This window comes from Acomys russatus, chromosome 22 (assembly GCF_903995435.1).
Source record: "Acomys russatus chromosome 22, mAcoRus1.1, whole genome shotgun sequence".
NCBI classification, from domain to species: Eukaryota; Metazoa; Chordata; class Mammalia; order Rodentia; family Muridae; genus Acomys; species Acomys russatus.
This window is the reverse complement of record NC_067158.1, coordinates 21,070,188-21,088,177: the sequence shown is the minus strand read 5'-3', so window position 1 is coordinate 21,088,177 and position 17,990 is coordinate 21,070,188. Positions and strand designations below refer to the sequence as shown.

Sequence of the window (17,990 nt, the reverse complement as noted above, 5' to 3'; positions counted from 1 at the left end):
TACCATCTGTGTCCCTACCCAACTTCCAGCCCTCAGGTGACTTCCTACTGAATGAGGCAATGCGACAAATGCTTGGCACAGAAGAGCATGCCGTAAGGGTGTTCATCTCATCTCTTTCCTGTCTCAAAATGTCTCCTCTTCTTGGCATCACCCAGACCCTCCTAAATATGGCATCACCCCTCCTTTATCTAGTGGGTTGCTAACATAAAAGGCTGGGTCCTTTCTCAAATAGCTCTCTAAACAAAGCATCTAAGGTGCTTCTCAAGTTAATACTTGCCTGTGTTTGATCCTGTCTTATTTTAAGCCACTTAACTAAACTCACCCCTCCTGAGATAAAAGCAGTTCGCATTTCCCATCAAGAATTCATTTCTTGAGGATTATAACCAGTCTAGACAGTCACAATATTTTTAAGCCACATTTTAAGTAGTTTATAATCTACTAACATATTCATGGTTGCAAGGAGGCCGGGACCATAGTGGGCCCTGCTCTCAGGAAACTGGACTCTGTGGATAATGACTAAAAGGTGTGAAGTTACAGGGAAAAAAAAAAAAAACAACCTAGGAAGCCAGATGAAACCTGCCTACTTGGGCAGCTGTTCCAAGACTGATTACGGTGGATTGCAAATCGTATCCTGGCTGATTGAGCCCCAAACCACAAAATGTCTAAAGAATGAAGCAAAACAGTTTAGTTCTAGTGCTGTGAGATGTGGCTTCAACTGGAGTTAGAGGACTCAGCCCCACCAGCCAAGAGAGCAGGCACACTGGATACCCTTGCCCAGCTGGCAGGATTTCTTGGGAAGAGTGCAGTCAGCTGTCTGCTAGCATTCAGCGACTCCCAAATCCAATTTCTATGGTTTCTGAATCAGTTCCTGGGATATAAATGGAAGAGGGAGAAAGCAACAATGATGCTTCCAAGAATAAAAGCAGTTGCAAGGTCTGGAAACCCCCCAAAACTCCACTCACTGGAGGAAGCTTTTCAGGAGGCACTTGAATTCCCTTCATCTCTGCAAAGCATCAATGGAAAATGAAATCACTGGCCTCAGCATGCTTCTCCAGCTCCTTCACACCTGGGTCCAAGATCTGCCAAGGGACAGCTGGTCATGCGCAGTCTAGTGGATGACCGCCAGCGAGAGGCAGAAGAAAGGGGAGCAGGCTGAAGCCAGTCTGAAATAAAGCGTGCAAAGCAGCATTTGAGATTCGACTTCCACATAGGAAGAGGAAAGGCCTGGAAAACTCAATAGTTACAGAACAGGGTGGCTGCTTCGCCTTTGATTTCGCCTGTCAGGGGTGGTCTTGAGCGGTCTTGGTTTGGGACGCATGCTGAGGCGATGATAAAGAATTTGATATTTGTAAGGCACTTAAGATGTATGAGCATATACAGGGGGAGGAGGTCCCCCTCAGTCACAGTCATAGGGGAGGGGAGTAAGGGGAAAATGGGAGGGAGGGAGGAATGGGAGGATACAAGGGATGGGATAACCATTGAGATGTAATATGAATAAATTAACAAAACATATTTAAAAAGATGTAAGACAAAGGTTTGTAAACCATTGAGGTTGGTGCAAATCAAAGTAATGTGGGTTGTTTTCAACCTCTGCTGGCTCCTTCTTCTGTGGCTGGGCTACCCCACACTGAAGGACATGGTCCTTGGAAGACCGAACAGACTTGGATACAACAGCCCGAAACAACACTTCTGTTTGCCCAGATTCGTAGAAATAATTATGTCCACAGGATCCACACACATACTCTATCTCTTTCTTTGGCTCCAATTCTATTTATACAAACACACAGACAAGAAGATACCGTGGATGTTATGTCTGGAATGTTATATCACGAATACAGTATGTGCAGCTTTAAAATGAGTTACACACACACACACACACACACACACACACACACACACACACACACACACACACCACACAATCTTAAAAGGTCTTGTTGGAAACCCTGAGAATTCTCATAAGAATTGTAAGATTCTTTCTCTCCTGCCCCACAATAGTATCTTATATCATTTTATCTCTGCCATAAATGCATATATTTTGGCTTTTTTTTAAACCAAAGCCCCAAAGCGCTTTCAGTTTTGACTAGCTGGGTAATCATGCTCAATGGTAAAGGTCTTTTAACCCAGACACTGCCTAGCTGATGTGCCCCATCGACCAATAAAGAGCTTCACTCCCTCTTCCTGAGTAAGTTCAGCTGAGAACTCTGTTGGTGGTCTTCGAAACGGAGGATGCTTTTATATGTTTGTTTTTGTTTGCTAGAGACTTCCATAGGGCAGACTTACATTTCCAGGAAAGAAAAACATCCTAAGACCCCCCCCCCCATTGTCAAAAATTTGTCCTGTGAAACAAATGTTCTCACCTAGCCACAGAGCAGGGGAAGGGGGGCACTTTAAGGGTTGACATGAAAATCGAGTCTCCCTGCAAAGGTAGTGCTCTGACTAACACTGACTCACGTGGGAAAGACAGGAGGCCATTAAATCACTGCTTCAGAACCTGCCTGGTCTTGCTTTCAGTGCAGCCTGTGGCACAAGAGCTGCTTCCAGCCAGCCGCTAAAACTGCTCTGCGTAGAAGGCCTTTTGGTTATTTATTTATTTACTTTCAGGACCATGAGGCTATATCTCAGGATGAAAATCTTCTTAAAGCCAGTTATTTGGGGACCCATGCCAACACCGACCCACCTTTCATTCCTCTACATACACATTTCTCTTTTCCTATAGGAAGCATATAGATCTGCTTAACTACAGCGAGACTAGATTCTTGGGACAGCATGAGCACATGCAGGTAAGCTTTGTTCGGATTACATCAGTATGTTTGCGTGGAAGGATACTTAAGCGCCTTTGTGTACATCATAATTTTAAGTCTTCTATACACATTAGTATGTTCCCTTTCTAAGTTCCAAGGCGTTGGAATTTATGGCCAAATAAGGCAGCCGATTCACCCTGTGGACCTTTGCTGTCTAGCCTATTAAATATACTATTTCTATGGCCTCCTTTCCAGCCAATGTTTAGCATGTTATTCTATTTTATTATTATTTATATCCTTCCATCTGAATGTCTGATTTCATCACTAAAATGCACTTTATGCCCTTGTTGCCTTCTGTATCTATTGTCAAGCATAAAGTCTTACGCACTTGAGATGCTTGCTGCACACTGTATAAGTCAGAGACATTGCCCTTTCAGTCGGATGTTGTGCCATCCTACTCACCATCTCTTTACCCCAGCACCAGATCAAATCTGATCCTGGAAAATGGAGTGACGGCCGCCACAGGAGTGTGAAGATGTGTCCTATATGCAGCTTCCTCTCCGCCTCTCTAGCTATAGCTGACGGCCCTCAGTTCTTCTCACTGTGTTCATAAATCCCAAGCACGCAATCCTCTTCATGCTTAACTATGCATTAGCTGGTTGTTCAGATGTAACACTCAAGGCTCACTTAGAAAGAGTTTTCCCACAGTTACCCACAGCAACTGGCCTAACTACACAGATGTACATAGTCAGGAATGCTCATTCTAGCCTTTCCTAGGAATAAACCAACTATACAACAATAGAGGAAAGTACAGGCATAGTAGGGGCCATCTACACACCAAAATTAGCTGGCTGGGTCTCTGTGCTTCTGTAAGAAAATATGCACTGTTTGTAATAGGAACTTAAATAGAAAAATAAGAAAACTTCTAGAATTTAACTCTGAGCATCAGTTATCAGCTCTAAGTTATGTTTCTGATGTATGATTCTTATTTTTGTTGATATTTTCATTAAACCAATATTCTTATGCTATTTAATAGGCAAAAATTTGGAGATCTTGAACCAATTTTGAGCTGTGTGATATAAAGTTACATAGGTTTTAACATTGTGTCATATTTTCCCATAATTTTTGAGCTTCTAAGAAGTAAGCATGCAGCTGGGCACGATGACACATGTCAGTAACCTCAGCACTCAGGGAGGCAGAGGCAGGCGGATCTCTGTGAGTTTGAAGCCAGCCTGGTCAACAAAGTGAGTTCAGGAGAGCCAAGGCTACACAGAGAAACCCTGTCTCAGAAAAAAAAAAAAAAAAAGTAAGCATTACTTTGAATGCCAAAAAGTAAACAAAATAGAAGTGGTGTCCCTAGTGAAAAGCAGAGGAGGACAGCTCCCTGTTTTGTCCTAGGCCCTGGCTGTCCTTCTATGGATATATGAGACACCAGAGGAGCATTCTGACTTGCAGTATGGATTTGCATTAGTTTGTGGGTCAGTGGAGGAGTAGGTTACTATGGCCTTCCATGAAGCTTGTGGTCAACCACAGCTGAGAGCCTGCTTTCCCCTATCCCAGACTCCCAAGTCTGCACATAACAGAATGCCTATAGATGGCAAAAATATTTATTAACATGAATAGCTTCTCAGGTGTCTCATGTAAAAACTAAGACAAGAGGAGGACTGGAAATTTTTGTCTTTATAATGAGTCAGAGTGCAACTAAGACACAATTTTTGGAAATTCCAACAACTCTAAAAATAATAGAACTTTTTTTTCTCATTTCATCTTTTGAGGATGAGCACTCAAGAAGAAATACAGATGTTTCTAAGAAACCTAAAGGGAAGCAGGGATTGGAGGGAAGAGATTTTCTGTAGCATGAAGTGTTCATTAGCGGGTCTCTGATTATTGACACTTTCATGTAAAGTACAGCGTCAGTTCTATGTGGTCCCATCATTTTTCTTAGTTTGCAAACCATTTATTTTACAAGTAGGCCTATCTTTTTTTTTTTTTAATAGTTTGTACCAAGTAACAAGGGGGAAAAAGCAGAGAGGATGGAGTGAACAGGCAATGTCTGTGTGATACTTCTGCTAAAAGCGGTCTTCCAATTACATACACAAATATTGTTTAGCCAGAAAATCTGTGGCCTCATGAATTTGGAAGTCAAATGTTCCCTGAAGTAGAGGGAATCTCTCAAGGACTCCATATGGCACTGTCTGGTACTCTGTGGTTTCGACACCCACAGAGCTGCTGGAAGATCTAAGTTCTGCTTGTTCCTCAAACCCTGGTACCTTCGCATCACATTCTAATATTGTTTTACTGCCAACAGTTCACAAGAAATGCATAGAGGGAGGGAAACACCGACCCACCCACAGAAACTTTGACCCAAAATTCACCCTACCTACTAAGATGTGATAGATAAAGATTGAGAGATATAGCAGAGATTGAGGGAATAGCCAACCAATGCCAGGCCCAACCCAAGACTCACCCCATGGGAGAGAGCCAATGCCTGACACTATTAAGGATACTCTGCTATGTTTGCTGACAGGAGCCTAGCAGAGCTGTCCTTTGAGAGGCTCCACCCAGCAGTGCCTTGAAGCAGATGCTGAGACTCACAGCCAAGCATTGGGCGATGGGTAGGGAGTCTTGAGGCAAAGCGTGGGGTGGGGGAGAGAAAAGGACCTGGAGGTGACAGAAGCTTCACAAGAAGACCAAAAGAGCCAATTAACCATGGGGGAGAGGGGCCTGGTGACACTAAAGCACCAACCAAGGACCTTGCATGCATGAAGCTCTGAATCATGTGGGTCCCCTAGTAAGGGGAGCAGGGCCTCTCTGACATGGACTCTCCTACCAGCTTTTCAGTTACCCTGGCAGGTCTGCCTGGCCCAGGGCATAGGGGAAGAGGACATGTTCAGTGCTGATATGACTTAATGAGCTGGGGTGAATGGATGAGGTATAGGGGAGGGGGACGTGGGAGAGGGAGCAAGGGTAGGGCTGGGAGATGAGGAGGGATGGGGCTACAGCAAGGGTGTAAAGTGAATAAATAAAAAAGAAATTCACTAATCATGGAACTGAAATAATAAGTTATTTATTGGCTTTATTGCTACAAAAAACAAAACTTAGAGATGAAAGTGTGCCATTGAGTAGCTGAGTCTCGTAGGGATTTTCCTTCATTGAGGGAATGATTGTTCCAGGATCATTTGCTTATCATTAGCTTGCAATGGGAATACATACAAAATATATTACTAGCATCAGAAGGGAAAAATGGGGCCGAGGAAGAAGCAATTGGCAGGGAAGGAAAGTGATAGTCACAACAAAAACTGTGCAAACCATGATGTTTGGGTTTCAGTAACCACATGATATGGACCGCGGGTTATACCTTATGAGTGAATATACCTATATTAAATGTTGTTATGAAAACAAATTTAGGAACATTTGAGTCAAGAGTTGAACACAATTTCATAGTAAAATTGTGGTACATGGTACATGGTAAAAATGTCTTCTTTGAGATTATTATTAGCAAGCTTAGTAAGTAATTTTAAAACAACCCAAATTTAGAGGCACCTAAAAAAGTAAAAGTAAAATGCCTTTTTTTTTTTTTAACATGTAGAGAACATATGGTAAGCTACCATACTATGGTAGGATGTAATAGCATTCCAGATTTGGGGGAAAATGGCTTAGGATCACATATCCTATTTCAGATTAGTACACCAATCAGATCCAGCCTCTTGGAAGAAATAACCCTTCTGGTGCCAGGGAGATGGCTCATCAGGTAAAAGCATTTGCTGCTCAGCCCAAAGACCTGAGTTCCATCGCTGGAGCATTCTGGGAACCCATATAGAAATCCAGATGTGGTGCCACACAGCTGTAATCACACCCCTCCCTCAGCGAGATGGGAGAAAAAGCCAAAGAACTGGGAGGCAGCCCACAGGCCAGCTAGCTGAGAGTCTGCATGCAGTGAAGAGCAAGAGGGACTCTGTTTCAACAAGGCGAGGAGAAGTTAAAACCGACTTCTAGAAGTTGTTCTCTGACCTGCACACGAATACCATGGCAAGAGCATAGGCACGCACGCACACACCCATGTGCACACTCATGCACAAACATGCACGTGTGCACATACACAAGCCAAATCAGTAAAGAGAAGCAGAAATACTTGTTTTTCAATAGTTTTTAGTTACTTTTTAATCTTGACATGAAGACTAAGTTTCCTTTAGCTCTGTGATGGCTGAGTGCACACAACACCTTCCCAGATTTATGGAGTAATGTAAAGGAAATGACAGAATCTGAATAAGCAATTATTAGACACATTGATGCCCACTGGAACTGGTCCATTTCACTCTAAGGAGCAAAGCTTTTTATGGCGTGAGATGAAAGGAAAGAATGGGCGTGAGTTACCAGAGGCAATCCCTGGAACTCCCAGAAAACAGAACAGGTTAAAGGTACTGGTGGATTCTGACCCACACGATGTTTGTGATTTTCGCTAGGGTGACACTGGGGCTGCATGTTGTCTCAAATATTTTTGGCAGAATGGGGGATGGTTCTGTAGCATTTTTGCTCCTGTGTTGTGTTCTGCTAAATATAGCCCTGCAAGTGAACAACATTTCTGCCAAGGCTGGGACACATATGACAGAAACTGCATAAGATTTTTATGGCCTGGTGACGTGGCAGCTGTCACTGTACACTGTGTAATGTTTGCACAATGACAAAATATTGTGTCCTTGGCTTTACGTCATGCACCACTGAGTTAGGTTTGTAAGCATCCTCATCAGAATTACTTGAGCACCAATTACTGGAGCACCAAGTGCTCAGCTACCCTTGCCTTTTGGTACGGCCATGGCTGTGGGTTTCCAGGGTCATGTTTCATGTGCAATCTGCCTGCTCTTCAGCCTCCAGACCCACATCTCTATCCTCTGGACAGCGCTACCTCGGATACCACTTTACAAAGCCCTTTCATTTTGTTGTCTCCCAATAGGAATCCTGAAATACAGAGGTTTCAGCCCTTCTCATTTTGTGCCTAGAACTTTGATCCGTTCTTCTCAACATCCTACTTGCCTGCCTTGCCTACTCAACAGATGTCTTTACACAAATAGCCAAAAGTAGCCGCAGCGAAACCAGCAGGTGTGAGCCACAGGGTTCAATCCCAGCAGTAACAAATAGCAACGAAAACAGAGTGCATACTGGGAGCAACAGTTAACATGCGCAATCATCAGATGATCTGGACCCACTAAAACCTTGGGACTTTGCTGCTGCTGCTGCTTTTTTTTTTCTTTCTGCACAAGTACTCATTAGAGTGACACTTTACAAGCCATACTGGATGGCATCAAACCCTGGGTGGCATGGCTTATCTGTGGCCCTCAGGTTATATACAGCTACATGTAGCTCAAGGCAATAATGAGGGCAGCCCAACACAGAACTTCCTAGAAACATTATGGGTTTGGGGAGGTTTTGAGATTTTTTTTTTTTTCTTCCTTCTTCTGTTGCTCAACTGAGAGGTTCTTAAGCAGGCACGCTGTGGACGGTGACACCTTTTTTGCAATGTTAAAAGTTCGGCTATGCCTGCAAGGTAATATAGTGAGATGGTCAAATAGGCACCAGTGCTCCTGAGTTTCTCAGCTGGGGCCCCTGACTTCTTCGCAGGAGTCAGTTCTGCAGGAGTTGTTGGTGGCAGGGAATAGCAGTGGCCACTGTGAGGCCCCTGGAACTTCTAGAGCCTGGTTCTTTTTTTTTTTTTTTTTTTTTTATCACAAGTGACTGTTGAATCCGAAGTCAGCAGAGGGCATCCTCCAGTAGCAGCAAAAGGCCATTTGAAAAATGTAGACTGGTTGGCAAAACTCCTTAAGACAAGTGAGAATAAAAGTGGCTGCAAATGAGCTATGTAGTTTTCATTGCAAATGCTCGAGGCAATCAAGCCACAGCCTGGGTTGTTTCTGTGTGTGTGCTTTCTCAGCAGTTTTTAGCCACAAAGCCACATCAATTTATGGTATTTTTATGAGGGAGCCACATTATGATTGACCATTTGATCTGGAGACATGTGTCTTCAAAAATAAAATCACCACTTAAATTAATAATAGTAATAATAATAATAATAATAATAATAACAACAACAACAACAACAATACTCATACTTCAAGTCAAACTATGCTAAAAATTCTAAATTCAGAGCCAAACTTCACTGTGTGATTTATTTTGACTGAGGTGTCACTACAGTGTAAATTGATCATATTTGCACAAAGAAGGTAAATAAGCATAGCCATTGATATTTCAATCACTGAAAAGTTTACTAGTTTACTTTTTTATTTTATTTTAACAGCTTTCTCAGTGCATCTGACCTGCATTGTATCAAATGAACCCAAGGTGCAAACAATGAATGACTATAAATCACTTTTTCTGACTAATTGGCCTATGCTCGGTTTACTGGAATGCAACAGGAAAGAAATTCAAGATCATTAACGTGAGTTTTTTTTTTTTTCTTTTTCTTTTGTTTTTTTTAGATAAGGTCTCACTCTGTAGGCCAGACTGTCTTAGACCTCACTATGCTTAATGTGTCGCAGGCTGGCTCACCCTGACAATAATGCTCCAGGCTCAGCCTCTCCAGTGCTAGAATTACAGGGGCCAGTTAGGATAGCTAGCTTAGTGTGCACTGTTAGGGGAAGAGCGTCAATGCAGCCTCGGAATTGCTAGTGCCTTCTGCGCTTAGTGGGGCGGGGCACAAGTTGTCCCACAGAGAGGCAAGGCAAATGAAGCCTGTGACACTGCCATTTCTTCACTAAGAATATTCATCATCACTGACAAATTGAGGGATTAGTTACTAAATACTTTGTAGCAAGAGCCATATACCCCACTGAGATAGTTAAGGTAACCCCAAAAGACAGGCAGTCAATTTTTTTTTCAATATATAGATGAAAAGAATGAGGCTCAAAATCATTCATCTGCTAAGGACATATCCCAAGCAGTGACAAGAATGGTATCAACCCCGCCTGTTTTATAGTCCATGTGCCCAGGCAGTGTAAACAAGCTGGCGATCCATGGACTAGAGTCTCCATTCAGGTAGACAACTTACTTATTATGCAGCCTTGAGAAATTTAAATGGCATATTCTATGCCTCAGTTCCTTTGTGGTAAATAGCCTTAAGGCTTTTTTGTTGTTGTTGTTGTTGTTGTTGTTTTTGTTTTTTGTTTTTCAAGACAGGGTTTCTATGTGCAGCTTTGGATGTCCTGGACTCCCTTTGTAGATCAGGTTGGCCTCAAACTCACAGTCATCTGCCTGCCTCTGCCTCCCAAGTGCTGGGATTAAAGGCCTGCGCCACCATTGCCAGGCAGCCTTAACACATTTTTATAACGGAAATTCAGAGCCCATAGGAAAGTGCCCTTCTCCAACTGAACGTTTACTAAGTGTTCCCTATTGCTAGCCACAGGTGGGCTCCTCTGCTCAACATTACAGAAGTGTCTTTCTGAATAAGTACACACTCTGCTAGTGTATGTTTTGTAAACTGGATTTTTAGTCGGGTCTAGTTTTTTTTTCCTACTCTTTTTTTTTTTTTTAAAGCATAAATATAGACACCTTACCCTTTGTGTATAGAAAAATAAAAATTAAACAATGCAATGCCAGCAGTGAAATCTTGGTATAGACAAAATGACTGCGTTAGTTAGGTAGATACTGCTCTGACTGGCTGGGCTCCCAGGAAAAAACAGAAACAGCTCCAGCTGAATGTTCCTGGCCAGCTCAGCTCGGCGAGTGAATATGCCACTTTAGAGCAGCACTTTGGCTGCCCTTTCTTTTGCCATGCAGAATGGAAGAGGGGGCTCCCAGCGAACAATCAGACACATAAAGCCTGGGAGTAAGCTGGCTCCGGGGGTTCCTGGGGGGAGGGGGTAGCAAACCCACCTGGCGAGGATTGGGAATGGAGTCTTTCCAGGTTTCCCTGACTCGGGGAGACAGGACAGAGTCACAAATGGGAGTTGGGTATGAGGTAAAAGAAAGCGACATTCTGAATTCTGGGGAAGGGGCCAGAAAAGTGTCATGTTTGTACAGTTGACCTAGATGGTAAGGACAGGGAGAAGAGGCTTTCCAGGGCCGTAGAGCGGGGCTATCATGTCGGTTTGGTGGGGGTTGATGAACAGACTGGCACATCTAGGCCAGGGTTTAAGAAAATGTTGCCCTGTGTGGCATACACACCACCTGCCCTGGGTGTTTCCAAAGCTGTTAGCTGCATGGAAAGGGTATAAGATGAATCAAACAGTTGCTGAAAAGCACTGTTCAGCCTTAGGGGAATCCAGCAATATGGGAAATACTGCAGAACTGTTGTCAGGCAAACTTGTCCTATCTTCAAGCAGGATAAGACTCTGCAGATAAATAGCTATCCGATGGAAAGTGGAGAAAAATATAAGCAGCCACTAAAACGTAATCCTTATACATTTAAAGACAGGTGAGTTACTCATGTATCAAGCAAGCCCAGTAAATGCCGATTATATTTTTTAATTAATTTGGTTCACTTTGAGGTGGCAATACAAGGACGGCAGGTCAACGCACTAGCCAAAGCCAACAACATACATGGTTGCTCAAGTTTTTAGGCAGGTCTCCTAATTCATCTCTGTCATGACACTGGCGCCCCCAATTTGATCACTTCCCCTTGGTAGGGAGGCCCTGCAGCACATAGAGGAAGAGGAAGTAGGCTATCCTGATGAGACCTGATAGGCTGTGGCCATATGGTGGGGGAGGAGGTCCCCTTCTGTTAGAGGTCTAGGGGAGGGCAATATGGTGAAGAGGGAGGGTGGGAACAGGAAGATAAGCAGGAGGGTATAACATTCAGGATGTAATCTGAATAAATTATAATAAATTAAAAATTAAAAATACCAGGAAAACTGGAGGCTGAGCTGTTGGGCCACTGGTAGAGTATTTCTCTAGAGTGCAAGAGGTCCTGAGTTTTACTCCTACTCCCCAACCCTCAGGACTCCGGGAAAGCGAGAAAAAGAAGGAAAAATGCAGGTGCCTGAAAGGAGTTCCTGGATTGACCACAAGTTGAACAAAGCATGGTAGCAAGAGGTCTGACTGGCACAAGCATGGAGAGCAGTTGTGTGGTGCTGCAGAACTCTGCTTTGTTCGCCACTTCCATCAAGGTTCAGTACACAAAGCTACAGAAACAATGTCAAGAAGAAGTGTGTGCAGGGGCTGGGTGACAAATGCAATCCGTGGTGACCTCAGAGGTAAGAATGAAGAGGTGTTGATAAGGCGGCATTGATTCTAAAGGGGTCGGTGACAATTGTTTACCTAAGTCACAAATTCCACTAATACAGGTGTGAAGAGCGGGAGATGGATCCAGGCAGGCCCATGGTCAGGTGCATTTTCCTAACAGCTCTAGGTCAACTTTTTAGAACAAAGAGAATTGGTCCCATGAATGCAGGGAGGATAATGTTCAGTTTTGGAAAAGAACGGCCAGTTGCCTTCAGATTAAGCAAGCAGCCAAAGAGGAGTGGAGTGGATTCAAAAAAGCCAAACCAAACCAAACCAAACCAAAAAGCCCAACTTACATGCTATAAGAATGCTAGAGTGAAGGTGACAGAGAGACATAGATAACTTTAACAAACTAGCAATGTGTCTGCCCATGGTAAATTGCCTGTCATTTAGAAGTATATAATGGACTTCAGGGCTCCCTGCCTCTTAGCCCCCCAACTCTCTGGGAACAATAATCATATGAATTAATTAAGGCTCAGCTGTGACTGATGCCATAATAGAGATTGGTGCTGTGCAAGTGCACTCCAGAGGCTGGTTTCTGGTTAAGGGTAGGATTAGGTGGAGGGGGTGGTGGCAGGGGTGGGGGGTGGGGTGGAGGTGGGTGGGGGATTGGGATGGAGTGTGTAGGGGCGGTATGGAGTGTGCAGATTACAGTGAATAGTCCTCAAACACAGTGCTATAGAGAGAGCGGAAGTGGAGGTCCCCTTTCATAGCCCTGTGTAACCGCAGTTATGAACACGATTACCCCTGCAGTAAACAGCTGTGGTGACTCTAAAACAATTTAGACAACAGAAGGAACGGCAGGAGAGAATTTCCTGCCAGCCTTTCTCTCTTCAAGGGGCCCTGACGCCCACCTCAAAGACTGCACCCAATCCCAGAAGACCTGGCCCCAAAGATGTTTCCAAGATGTAACTAATACAGCTGTTTACAGAGACCAGCTGTTGGGGAGAGGTTGCTGTTGTGTTTATCATACAACGGGAACTGGAGCAACCTTATGACCATGAGCTCACACTCTCCTCCAGGATGCACTGTCTGTGTGAAACACTTGACATAATTAAAATTGGAAAACTAGGTCAGCCAACCCCCTGGGCAGTTGAGGTGAGAGTGTTTGTGAGCTCCTAGCACTGTCCTCTCTCTGATCATGATCAGTTGTCTTGGGAAAGATTGTGACTGAGACATGAGGACATCAGCAGCCTCTGATGAGGAGACCATTTCTCAGAGGAGGTCCTAGAAAGGCTCTCATATGCTAGTCTCCATTTGGACTGGTTACTAAGCCTAACATGAAAGTATTGTCTCAGTGCTTTTAGGTGCAGAGTCTTGTAAAAATTATAAAATAAAAAGGACTGTAATCTGGGCACTATGAATATGCCTATAGTCCCAGCTGCTCCAGACGCTGAGGCAAGATGGTCATTTGATTCCAAGAAGTCAGCATCCTCATGATATCAATATATATCGCAACATATAACTATATAACTATTCTCTCTCTCTCTCTCTCTCTCTCTCTCTCTCTCTCTCACACACACACACACACACACACACACACACACACACACACACACACACATTTGGGAGTAGTAAGAAGGCTGACAGTAAATGTGTTTACTATCAAGACTGAGGACTTGATTTTGATCCCCAAGGTACACATGGTAGAAAAAGCAAACCAGTTCCCTCCTCATGGGCACTATGGCACGCCGCACACACTATGAACACACAAACACACATGCTATACAAAGAAACAGAATGTACGTTTTAAAAAGTTTAAAGGATTTTGATCTCAAGAAGGGGAAGGAGAGAAGGCAAGATCAGGAAGAACAGGCAATGTAAATTGCTAGGCTCCCTGTCACACGTGTAAGCATCGATGCACATAACACGCCTATTCTGTTTCTGGGATTTTAATTGGATTCATTGCTTGTCTGAGTTTTCACTAATAGCATTAATGGGAATAGAGCTTTTGATTATTTGTTTCTGAATTTCATGCCTGGTCAGAGAAGTCTGTAGGAGGCACAAAGAAATACAGTCTACACTTCTGTGGGGATCAGACCCCCAAGAGAGGCAGATCCACAGACATGTCAGCAGAAGGAGGAGGATGCCTCTCTGCCTTCTGAGGACTTGTCAGTGCAGCTTGCAGTCTGGTGTGAAGAGCTTGCCCTTAGAGGGAAGGCACAGCTGTTTGTAGCTAGTACTTTGACCAGGACATAGTTGGAAGTAGCAGATCGCCACTGTCCTGCCTGTAGATCTCAAACCAGTCAAATTCCCAGTGCTCTGTCCAACCACTCTGAATTCCTGCTGGCATCCGGGACTGAGCATCCTATTTAGCTCTGTGGATATTTTATGTTATCTTCTCCTAGTGCACAGCCTGCACTATCCCGGCTCACTGTCACTCTGGCTTTTAACTTTCAGAGCCCAGTGTAAAAGAATGTACCATTAAGAGCATCGCCCATGCTGTGGCTGGAAACAAAACAAGTCAGATGTGGCTGCTTGTCCCAACACTGGCACCTGTTGCATAATCAGAAATTGCTGTGTAATCTAATGCGACAAGGGGAAATGACGCTCAGTCCTGTTGTGGGAATGGGGTCATGATCCACCTAATTCCAAAGAACAAAAACAAGCAAGGCTATGCAGAGTTGAATGCTGCACCCATGGGTATGAGACCAGGATGAAGAAAGGACGGACAAGTATGGCAGACGTGCATTTTCCTTTTCTATATGAGTCGTGCAAAAGTACAGTGGAAGAGGTAGGAAGCATTAGCATTTATTAAAAGTCACCAGCACAGGCTCGGCCCTCTCTGTCACCTCCTGGAGGCTCTTAGGGCCACAGAGAGGCTGCCTGGGGCTTCTGTTTAATCAGTTACTGAAGAAATCTGAAGAGCCAGGGGAGTAAGGATTCAAACTGTTTAGTAAACTGGTGCACAGATAAAACTCACATGCCTAAATAATTCATCCACTGTCTCACCTACTTTCTGATTCTTTTTAACAAGTAAAAACTGAGTCCTGAAATCCCCATGGGCTGTTGCATAAAGGGCAGGTTTATCTGTGTTTGCTTTCTCTTAGTGATTAGTGACAATTTAATTATTTTATTTTTACACTGTTGGATTAAACAAGTTCTTTGAAATAAAGTTAGGCTGGTAGGCAAGCAATTAGAAAAAAAATAGATAAAACAAACAATAATATCCATATAACATTAATATATTCGGAATTTTCCTATGCTAGGTAGACTTATTCACAAAAATTGAATTCCAATGAAGATTTTCTTTTTGAGACAGGGCTTCTCTGTGGAGTCTTGACTGTCCTGGACTCACTTTTTAGACCAGGCTGGCCTTGAACTCACAGAGATCTGCCTGCCTCTGTCTCCCTGAGTGCTGGGATTACAGGTGTGTGGCACTGTGCGCCCAGCTTGATTGGTATGTCTTAATGCTTTATTAATGTTTTATTTTCTCTTTATTTTTTTTGTGGTGTTGGGGATTTGCACATAGGAGGCAAGTACCCTATCGCTGAGCTACATCCCCAGTCTAAATTTTATTTTAATAAATATTTGCCTATGAAATAACTTTTCCTAGATGGTGGATTTTGTTTTACGGTGTTATCCCATGTTGGTGTGATCATATAATGAAATGGTAATAAAATTACTCATTGTTGCATGGTCATATATGCTAAAAATACTGTTAAGTCATTTCTCTCTCCAGTACTTCCTGCTGAAAGCTATAGATTGGTTAGTCATAGAAACATACGCAACCTAGGTATTGGGTGGAAAATCAGTGAGTGCACACTTTTGCTTCTGTTACAGCTATGAACATCCTCGTTTTTCTTGCCTTATGATAAGCAACCAAATGGATCACTGGGGAGAAAGATTCTTTATTCCACCAGCGACTACAAAAAGAATGATTGTAGGTAGGGTCTGTAGTAAAAGAAACACATACACACACACACACACACACACACACACACACACACACACACACCTGCATGTGAACAACAGGTATTTGTTGTTTGAAGGCATGGTTAACTTGCTTAGTTTATTTAAAATATTTTTTCCACTTTCTGGGATAAGCATTTGTGTTTTTTTAAGCAGGGAAAAAAAATATCACAGAATGGATTAAAGTTTGTAAAGTGTGTGTAGGAGGATCAAGAGCACCAAAGAGCTGGAGGCAAAAAGAGAGAGAGAGAAAAAAAGTTATGTGCTTAGGTGCAAATAAAAAGCCATTTCCTTCTTTGGTTATCAGTGGGGGCAGTCTGCAGATACCCCCTGCTGAGCAAGTCACAAAAGTGACCCCAGGCACCAGGGACCAGGCATACCAACTGTACCAAAGCTGGCTGGTGTCTATTATTCCCGTGTACTCTCCCCCTGTAGATGGAGGCAGATGTAAGGTGCATGTGTCCTGGGTTTAGCATACAAACTCAGACGCAAATTACACGAGGGTATTTATAACGGAGAATAGCAACCTATAGGCCCTGCCGGGACACCGTTAGCCCCTCTGAAGGGGTTTTCATTTCGTCTGGCTTATAATAAACAGCCTCTTGTCCACGTGGCATGGTTTGCTTTCCTGATTTTTCTTTGATATGTTTTTGAGTGAGTTGTTGATGTAAGTTGTTTCATTATTTCCTCTTAATACAACACTGGAGAAGAAACGTTCTGGGTCGGGTGGAGTGGTCACTTGATGCTATTCATGAGGCAAGTACACACTCATCCACCCCTCCTTTCTATGAGAAAGGCCGGGCCACATGGCAGAAGACATGGCACTCCAGGCAGTATGCCTTACGGAAGTGGTTGTCCATGAGTGGCCCTTAGACTTGTGTAGTAGCCTGTAGAAATACTCCTCTTTGAATGACTGTTTACAGCTTTCATGTTAAAGTTCTAGAAGCAGTGATTTGGGCTTTAAGTATTACCATGGAAGATTGGCATATACAATACAAGAAATGTGATCCACACGGATGTTCATCAACAGACAAACTGAGAAAGAAAATACGGCGCATATGCCAGATGGAAAACGATTTGCCCACAAGAAAGAGTGAAATTTGTCATGATAGGGATAAATCCAGGGCCATTGTTTCAGTACTAGTTAGGCCAGATGCAGAGGCATATACCTTATGCTCTCACTCATATGTGGATTCTAAAAAAAAACAATGATCTTACAGGAGAGCAGACTGGCTAGAGAAAAGGGTGGGAGAGGGGATGGAGGGAGGAGGCGGGGGTGGGGTAGGGTGGGGGGAGACCCGGTACAGTTGCAAGTCCACACCCCCACTTACTGATATTATAGTGTAAAGCATAAAAGAGCTGCAGGAGAAGACTTTATGTGTGCCACCAGAAAGAAGTGGCAGGTGTTTGTGGTACTGTGACAATTATCCTGGTTTGATCATTACACAATGTCTGCATGCATTGCAGTCTATAGATATGTACAGTGATTGTGTCAATTTAAAGAAGAGGTGGAGGGGGAAGGGAGGCAGATGGAAAGGGAGAGGCAGAAGGGAAGAGAGCAGGAAATGAGAACAGGGCCTTAGCTATGTGGTCTGGAGTAAGGCATAATTTCCCTGGCCTAAGTGTCCCAGAAAGTGAAAAGAACACATGCAAATAGAGGCTTTTTAAGCAGTGGAGGGGGAAAACAAAATCCAATTATATCACGTTCATTCCATTCTGAATGACACTGGCTTGGGATGTGGTGGCGTTGGTCACTATCCAGTGCAGGCAGGACCTCCAGAACTTCAGGAAGGGGTGTGGAGAAAAGCCACCACCCTAGAGCTTTGTGCTGTGTCAGGCAGCAAGGGTCCTCACAAGCAGCCCGGGGACCAGGACTTCCTGATGGATCCCTACCCCGGGCAGACATACTGTGACTGAAAAAGGTTTCTGTCTCTGGTGAGCCAATTCATTTCTCCTTCAGCGGTATGGAAATAGAAGCTTAAGAAAGAGTGGGTTGGCCTGGAACATCTCATGGCTCACACACACACCACTAGGAAAAGATACTGAGATGAGAAAGCTTCTGGGAAGTTTAAATAGCCTAGGATAGAGCATATAAGTTTTAAATAATGCCCATCCTAATGCCCA

General features: G+C 43.6%; 1 protein-coding gene across 1 annotated transcript in view; it reads right to left on the bottom strand.

The window, feature by feature from the left end:
- Positions 1 to 17,990, bottom strand: part of Egfr (epidermal growth factor receptor) — a 168,674-nt gene that overhangs the window by 80,238 nt on the left and 70,446 nt on the right. The window lies entirely within an intron of this gene.